The sequence below is a fragment of the Danio rerio genome, chromosome 2, assembly GCF_052040795.2.
Source record: "Danio rerio strain M-AB ecotype USA chromosome 2, GRCz13ab, whole genome shotgun sequence".
NCBI lineage: Eukaryota > Metazoa > Chordata > Actinopteri > Cypriniformes > Danionidae > Danio > Danio rerio.
Genome location: NC_141022.1, coordinates 21,782,703 through 21,790,214, shown reverse-complemented (window position 1 = coordinate 21,790,214; position 7,512 = coordinate 21,782,703). Strand labels below are relative to the sequence as shown.

At 35.5% G+C, this 7,512-nt stretch overlaps 1 long non-coding RNA gene across 1 annotated transcript; it reads left to right on the top strand.

Moving 5' to 3' along the window:
- Positions 1-2,591: 2,591 nt before the first annotated feature.
- LOC147837066 (uncharacterized) lies at positions 2,592-7,101 on the top strand. The gene is made up of 3 exons (XR_015478396.1): positions 2,592-3,680; positions 4,307-5,554; positions 6,666-7,101. It is a non-coding gene; the product is annotated as an uncharacterized LOC147837066 (long non-coding RNA).
- The last annotated feature ends 411 nt before the right edge of the window (positions 7,102-7,512 follow it).

Sequence of the window (7,512 nt, the reverse complement as noted above, 5' to 3'; positions counted from 1 at the left end):
TTTTAGGATTATTCTGAATGTTCATTTGCACTATTTGAAATAAAGATGCAAAACCTTTTCTAAAGGTACACTTTTGTACTTAAAAGGCCTACTTTTGTCTATTAAAGGGACAAATTAATACCTAAAAGTAAGGATGCTCTGATCAGGTTTTTTGCAGCTACCAAGTACCAATTCCTTGTCATGGTGATCGACCGGTACTGAGTACCGATTCTGATGCTTTAAGCTTTCTATAACTTTGTAATTGCATAAAGCACATTTTCCCTCATGCAAACATAATTTACCTCATGTTGTAGCTGCTAATGTATAACATAGAGATCCACATATACTTTCTCACCCGATCACTCAGCTTAGATGGCCGACCAGCTCTTTGCTACATAATACCTAAGGTACTATCATCAGGAGCCACGGAATTAATTTTATTTAGCCTATCTGTCAAAGACGAGCAAAGTGTCGGTGGCCATTTTTTGAATCAACAAGGAACAGTTTCACTCAAAAATCATATTTAGTGTAAATTAAATGCAAAATAAGTTAATAATAGTTCATATGCAGAAATATGGGAAAGGACTTTTATTTTGTCAGTTACCTGGGTCAAGCGATTCCAGTCAACTGTATGCCGTTATAAAATCAGTCTGTTTTATTTAATAATCAACAATTTTCACTGCCTGATTAATAAACGATAAAGCATGTCTCAGATAGTACAAGAAGCACTGCATTAAATTACATTGTTCCACGTCATGTCTTTAAAATACAAAATTTTATTGTACTTCAGTATTTTCAATGGTGTTTCTGCGCTAGCCTGCTAATCCTGACGGGTTTGTGTGTGTGTGTGAAAATGGCTTTTTATCTCATTTGTTCACTTGAACATCTAAATGAATGCTTAAGTCTATTTAACGTGTATTTTAACTACATTACAACATCGATGCTGTAAAAGGAGCCGTATGAATTTGAAACCATTTACCTAAAGTTTGAAACACTGGCTGTGCGTATTCCCTATTATTTAAATTTTCCATTCACAATACAGTTGTGTACATATGTTGTCTGTCACAAATTCAAATAATGCTACTGGAAAAATGTCACAGATCAGTTTTGGTTGTCTCGTGACTGATTGCATCAAATGCTAATGCACTCTCTTTGAATGGGAGGCTATCAGTGAGCAGGAGTCAAATAATTTTCAGCAAATAAATTGACTCAGCACATTGCTTTAGAAAACTTGGAATGCAACATGTTAGTTTATGAAGAATTTGTGAGCCTGCAGATTTCATTTAAAATTCCTGTGCTTTCAGAGGTGGCTAATTTAAATGCATCTGACTGACTATTTTGTTTATAAGCTCAATAGAAACATGTGCGATTGGAGATAATCCTGAGTGCATTATACTGTACATACAGCAATTGGACAAGGAAATTGAAATGCCTGGTTTAAGACCACAATAATTCATTAGTATGGGATAGGGCCTCATTTTGTGGACAATACAGCATCAGTTCATCTTGGGAATGACAGATACAAGTCCTGCACAGCGGCCAGAGGGATTTTGAGCCATTCTTCTTACAGATAGTGGCCAGGTAACTATGTTATGCTGGTGAAGTAAAACAATTCAATCGTAAGAATCAATTGTGTTTGCACATTGGTGAGGATACTAAGCAATATGTCTTGTCTTGTAAAGGAAGCAAAGCCTCTGCATACAGTATGTTGACTGTGTTGTGTTTTGTCTGGTGAGTATGTTGGTGTCCTTGTGCCAAACATCTTCCCTGCCATGTGATTCAAACAGTGTGAGACTGATGTCAGAATCCATCATTCATAGAGAGGCTTTCTGAAATCACTGACAAAACACTCACACATGCAAGATTTCAGGATAAAACTGGAACAGTCTCCTTTAGACATAACTTATTCCGATATTTTAGACATAAATGGATGATTTGAAATAGGCCTACAATTCAATCAGTTGCTGAGGTCAAGACTTTTTACCATAGGCATAATCTTGCCGATAATTAAAACAGCTAGCTTGAAAGGGTTTGGAATATAGCTTAAAGACAAAGAAGAGATGAACAGTAAAAATACTCTATTCTGGAAAAGAGCCTCTATTATTTGAAAATGACCGTTCATGCAGTGTGTAACACAACTTTAAGTGAAGTGAAACATCCAGCTAAGGCTTAAATCTGAAAATGTACCACCATGTTTTAAACTATTGATTCATCTATAAAAGACTCAACTCAGAGTGATTCAAATGAATCGCAGCTGCAACGAGTTTTTAGCCGTTTCAGCATGACGTCAATATGGAACTCAAGCCCTACCCATTTGTTGCGCGTGCTGACCTGGGAAAATTTAAACCCCAGGCTCCGCCAACATACACTATAGAAACAAAAAAAAAAAAAAAAGGAAGACAAACACTGTAGCAGATCCTGGATGAATCAAGTCACATAGACGCTGTGCTCTGACGTGTTAGGGAAAGTTTGTGTTATTTTCCCTACCCAAAGATGAGGCTTAGAAGAGTCAGAGGTTGAAGATTATTCTTGCAAAAATACCTCAGCATTATAGCCCCAGCCTTGTGCTGTGTTCCCATCATTTCTCTGACAAGTGCTTCAGCAATCTACATGCTGGAATTCATCAGCTGTTTGTTAAAGAAAGGATCAGAAAAGACTATTGATGTATGGGACTTTGTCAGAGCTTGACAGGAACTTTACAGTACACAGTTTATGGATCAGTTTCTTCCTCCATTTTACAAGTGTAATAACTTAAGTGTGACTAAAATGTTGCATCCTTGTTTTCTCTAGCTTGCAAATTATGTATTTGATTGTGTTTTGGTACTTGTAACCGCTCCATGCAGCTTGTACTGTATCTGGTTAACTCTTTATATTCATGCAGTATATCGTGTCTAAAGACACGCTGAAAACATGACACGCGCTGTTTGTTTACAGATTTAAATGTGTTTGTGAGCTTGCGATTCTCTGCCATTTGTGATTGTTATGGCCACCATCAGCTGTTCGTACACAAATGCAGAGGTCAAGTTTGAAAGGGTGAAAGTATGGAGTTTTCCAGGTGAAATAACAAAACAGGAAGGTGGCAGGAGACTAAATGAGTTGGAAAAACGGGAGACTCCTGGGAAAAAACGGGTGTTAGCAGTGTTGGCAGTTATGCTCACACATACACTCTGACTACTTTAAAATAGCTGATAAGCTGTAGTGAGCATTTCTCTCTGTCTCGCGCTCAACACTGTCGACTAATCACAACAAACTGGGTCATCGGACCAATTGGCGCAGATTGGCAGGAAGGGTTTGGAAACAAATAAATTGCTGAATGAATCATATGGGATTTATTGGGATAATTAGGTAAAAATAAATGCATATTATAACACAATGAAAGTTTTTTTTTTGACCTTGCATGCATATTAGACTGTTGTTGGAGACCCCAAAACCAAAATATGACCTTTTAAATGCATAATAGGGGCTTTTTAAGATATTCTCATACAACAGATAACAATTATTCAGTATAAATATTAAGTTTTGTTGGATGTATACAGTAATAAATCCTGGTTGCCTTAAATTTTAAGCTGAATTAAATTAATCTTGTCCATTTAACTAATATTTAGTTAAACTAACTTAAAACTGCTTGCATAACTTATACAATTAAGTTAGAGCTCGGTTAACTGTTATTATGACCTAAAAAACATATGCTGTCACGACTAGTTTATCATAAAAGTTTTTACAGTGTAGCTGATTTAGTTTTTTTTTTTTTTAGAAGTTTATTTAGCTCTTCCTGACCTATAATAATGAAGCACAGTAAAATATTTTGATTTACTAATTGAGCATTTAATGAACCTGGACCTTAACATCTGCTGTTTTTTGTCCAAGCACAAATAGTTTATGAGTGAAAAAAAAAAACATACAGTGATTGTTATTAAATTATGGCAAGATATTTTGTTCAGAGAACAACTGATTATTTGTTAATCTAACAATCATGTTAAATAAAAAGCTACACTGTAAAAATTCCTGGTTGCCTTATATTTTTAAGCTAAATCAAATTAACCCTTTGAGTCCATTGAACTTATATCATGTTAAACAGACTTAAAACAGCTTGCGTAACTTATAAAATTAAGTTAGAACACGATTAACTTATAGTTTAGTAAGTTATCATGAGCTAAAAACATATGCTGTCTTGACTAATTGATCATATATTTTTTACAGTGTGGGATTCTTGTGTTTTTGGAGGTGTACATGGATTTGCAATTCTAAAGACCTCTAAGTCAATTTTATCATGTCCATGAATTTGGCAGGAGAGGAATTTATCTAAAACTAAAACAGTTGTAACCAGGATACAGGATCAGGATACGAATCAGGATATGATCTGTAAATCAGGATACGAATTTCAAGATACGAGATACAGCCTCATATGTATCATGGCATAACAGATGGATGGATCATGGCATAACATTTTTTGGTGCAGTAAATGAAAACCTATATAAAACCTATCAACACAAATTCAATACCTTTTTGTCAGCATGGTCTAAAGATGATATGAGTCAAATTTGATGCAAATCAGCCAAACGATTGAGGGGGAGTTTAAAAAAGTAGGAAGGAAGTTCAGTTAATTAAGGTATTCTCAGGACAACCAAAGGAATGTATCATGATAAGTATCCTAAAAATAGGCAAAATTTGTCAAAAGTTATTAGCATTTAAAAAAATGTCGCAATAACTTTTGACCAAAAGGTGGCGCTGTGACAACATTTTTCGAGCACTTTCAGGGCACAGTCCTAAAGACACAAACAAAATTTCATATCAATTTGCCAATGCGTCCATAAAATCTAGAGAATTTTGACATAATTTAAGACTTCATTTGACTCGGCATGCTGTGCTAGATGTAAAGAGAGAGAGAATTTTATGAATTCTGGACAAAGGTTTGAGAAGTTATAAGCAAGAAAAGTCTTTTTTTTTTTTAATCTCTGGACCACAAAGGGGCACTGTAACGAAACGCTGCAGCTAACTTCAGACCATGGTTGTGATAACACACATCAAGTTTTGTTTGAATACAAAAATGCGTTACGGAGACAACACCTTGCGTCAATTTTTGCAAGCTCAACGGTAAATTTATTTACAAGTTAATTGAAAACAGTTAGTTTAATCAACTTGAATACAATAACTCGTGGTCAACATGGTCTGTAGATTATGTGATTTAATTTTGGTGAAAATTTGACAAAAAGCCTAGGACAAGTTTGTTCAAATAGGTTTTATGAAAAATTTGAAATAGCAAATTTTTCTTTATTTAAACTATTAATTTTGATTGCTTTTACACTTATAAAGATAAACATAATTGAAACTTTGGACAAGTGGTAAGGCTAGAGAGTTAGAGGCCCTATCATACACACGGCAAAATGAAGTGCAATACGTAATGCAAATGTTGTTGCTAGTTTTAGCTCGATGCAAGTCTCGTTTTGACTTGCATTGCATTGCGCTCAAATGTGCTGCCATAGGCGCTCTGGTCTAAAAAGGGAGGCGTATTGAGACGGATTGCTGTCACGTTGCTATTTTGAGGATCTATATTAGACTACACAATAGACCAGAGGCCTCATGTACGAAGACTTGCGTGGAAATCTTACTAAAACATTGCGTACGCACAAAGCTGTAAATGTGCGTACGCAGAAAAAAATTCAGATGTATGAAACACTGCGTACGCCGAATCTCACGCATATTCTTTTGTACATCTGAATGAACGTGAAACTGAGCGCAACATGCACAAGCACAAAACCCCTCCCTGCCTCCTCCCCCGTATGAATATGCTAATGACTATGCTAATGGAAAAACCCAACGAAAAAGCAAAGGCAAAAGCAAGCAAAAAGAGAAACTTTGAACAGAATGTGAATTGGAGGTGCTGCTTTCGGAGGTAGACCGGAGAAAAACTGTGTTATTTGCAAGTTTGTTCTCCGGAATTAACAACAAAAGAAAAAAATAGAGTGGGAGAGTTTAGCTGATGCGGTTAACACAGTTGTGTTTGAACATCGCACTGAGTGCATTAAAAAAAGAAATAGTGTGGTTTATATCTGTAAAATGTTGCAATATTCTTAACAGTCTCAGTGGCGCACCTCATTAGAAGCGTGTGATCATGTACTGACACGTTCGAGCATAAACTCGGCTCGAATCCAGCGTCTAATGAATTCTTTCTTCTTAGTTCCCCCACTACATATTAGATTTTGCCCACTATTTATCACGAGAAAGACAAGCAGGAATCATCAATAAGTTTGTGCATCATATTTTATTTGCACATTTATTGAATGGAAATGTTTCTGATTCACGCATGCAAATTCATCTTCAGATAGTGTCTTTATAGCAATGTGCGTGCGGTAGATCGCTCAGATTACATTGGGAAAACAGGCGACCGCTGCAAATTGTGCTTTAATGTTTAGCTGGTCAACTGTATGGTATGGAAATCTTATATACCTACTAGATGAACCCGTCTCATACAGCTGCCATTGCAAGGATCAGACACTTTGTAGAGAAGAATTTAACACAACTGCCTCTAGGAGTCGCCAATGGAAATAAAACAGACACGCACAAAAAATGTGCGTACGCCTGCCAAAAAGCTGCCGTGAACCTGCGCACATTCCGCGATTCTGAGCGTGAAACCTGGCGTACGCAAAGTTTTTGTGTGTACGCAGCGTTGATACATGAGGCCCCAGCTGAGAGCAGGTCTATCGTCCAGTTTAGAGCACGTCAGTTGTGCACCTCGCTTACACATTGCTTAATACACACAGGATGTACAGCAATACGCAAATATTTTTATAAATGAAAAAGAATTAAATCGTCACCTTAGAATTATAAGGTTCTATCTGCGTTCTGAATGATTTTGAGATATTGAGCTTCAAAGTTTTTGCATTCCATATAGCAAACAACATGTGTGCAACAGTTCTCTTTCACACATTAACATGACAGAGACCCTAAGGGTTCTCTAAATGTAAATGATCAAAGTTCTCTTACACTTGCAAACTGGAGTAAATAAACCACGGTAAATGCAGATAGAACCTTCTCATTCTGAAAAGTCATTTTACGCTTGGAATAATAAGGTTCTATCTGGCAGATGATTCATTGAAGCATTACTTTTCAAGAAATACAATCAAAAAATATATTAGTTGGTGTTGTAACAATATGTCGATGCTTGAAAAAGTTAAATTTTGGTTTCTATAACATTTATTTTTTGTTTTAGGATGCATATTTTTTCTTGTTCAAATTGAGCTTACAAGGTTGGGCTAAATATTTTTTTTCCAGTGAGGATGTTAATTTTATCTAATTAATATATTAATATTTATGACATTTTATGCTTTATATGAATTATTGAATCATATTTATTGAATTATGCCCTATGAATTAAATTAAGTATTTGCCCTTCAAGGCTTAATATTAAATTTAAAGACTTTAAAAGAAACAGACGATGACCAAATGAGTTTAATAAACACTAAAAAAGTATTTCACTGACTATATGTAAACAAATAAATATATTTCACATTTAATATATACGTTTTTTTAATA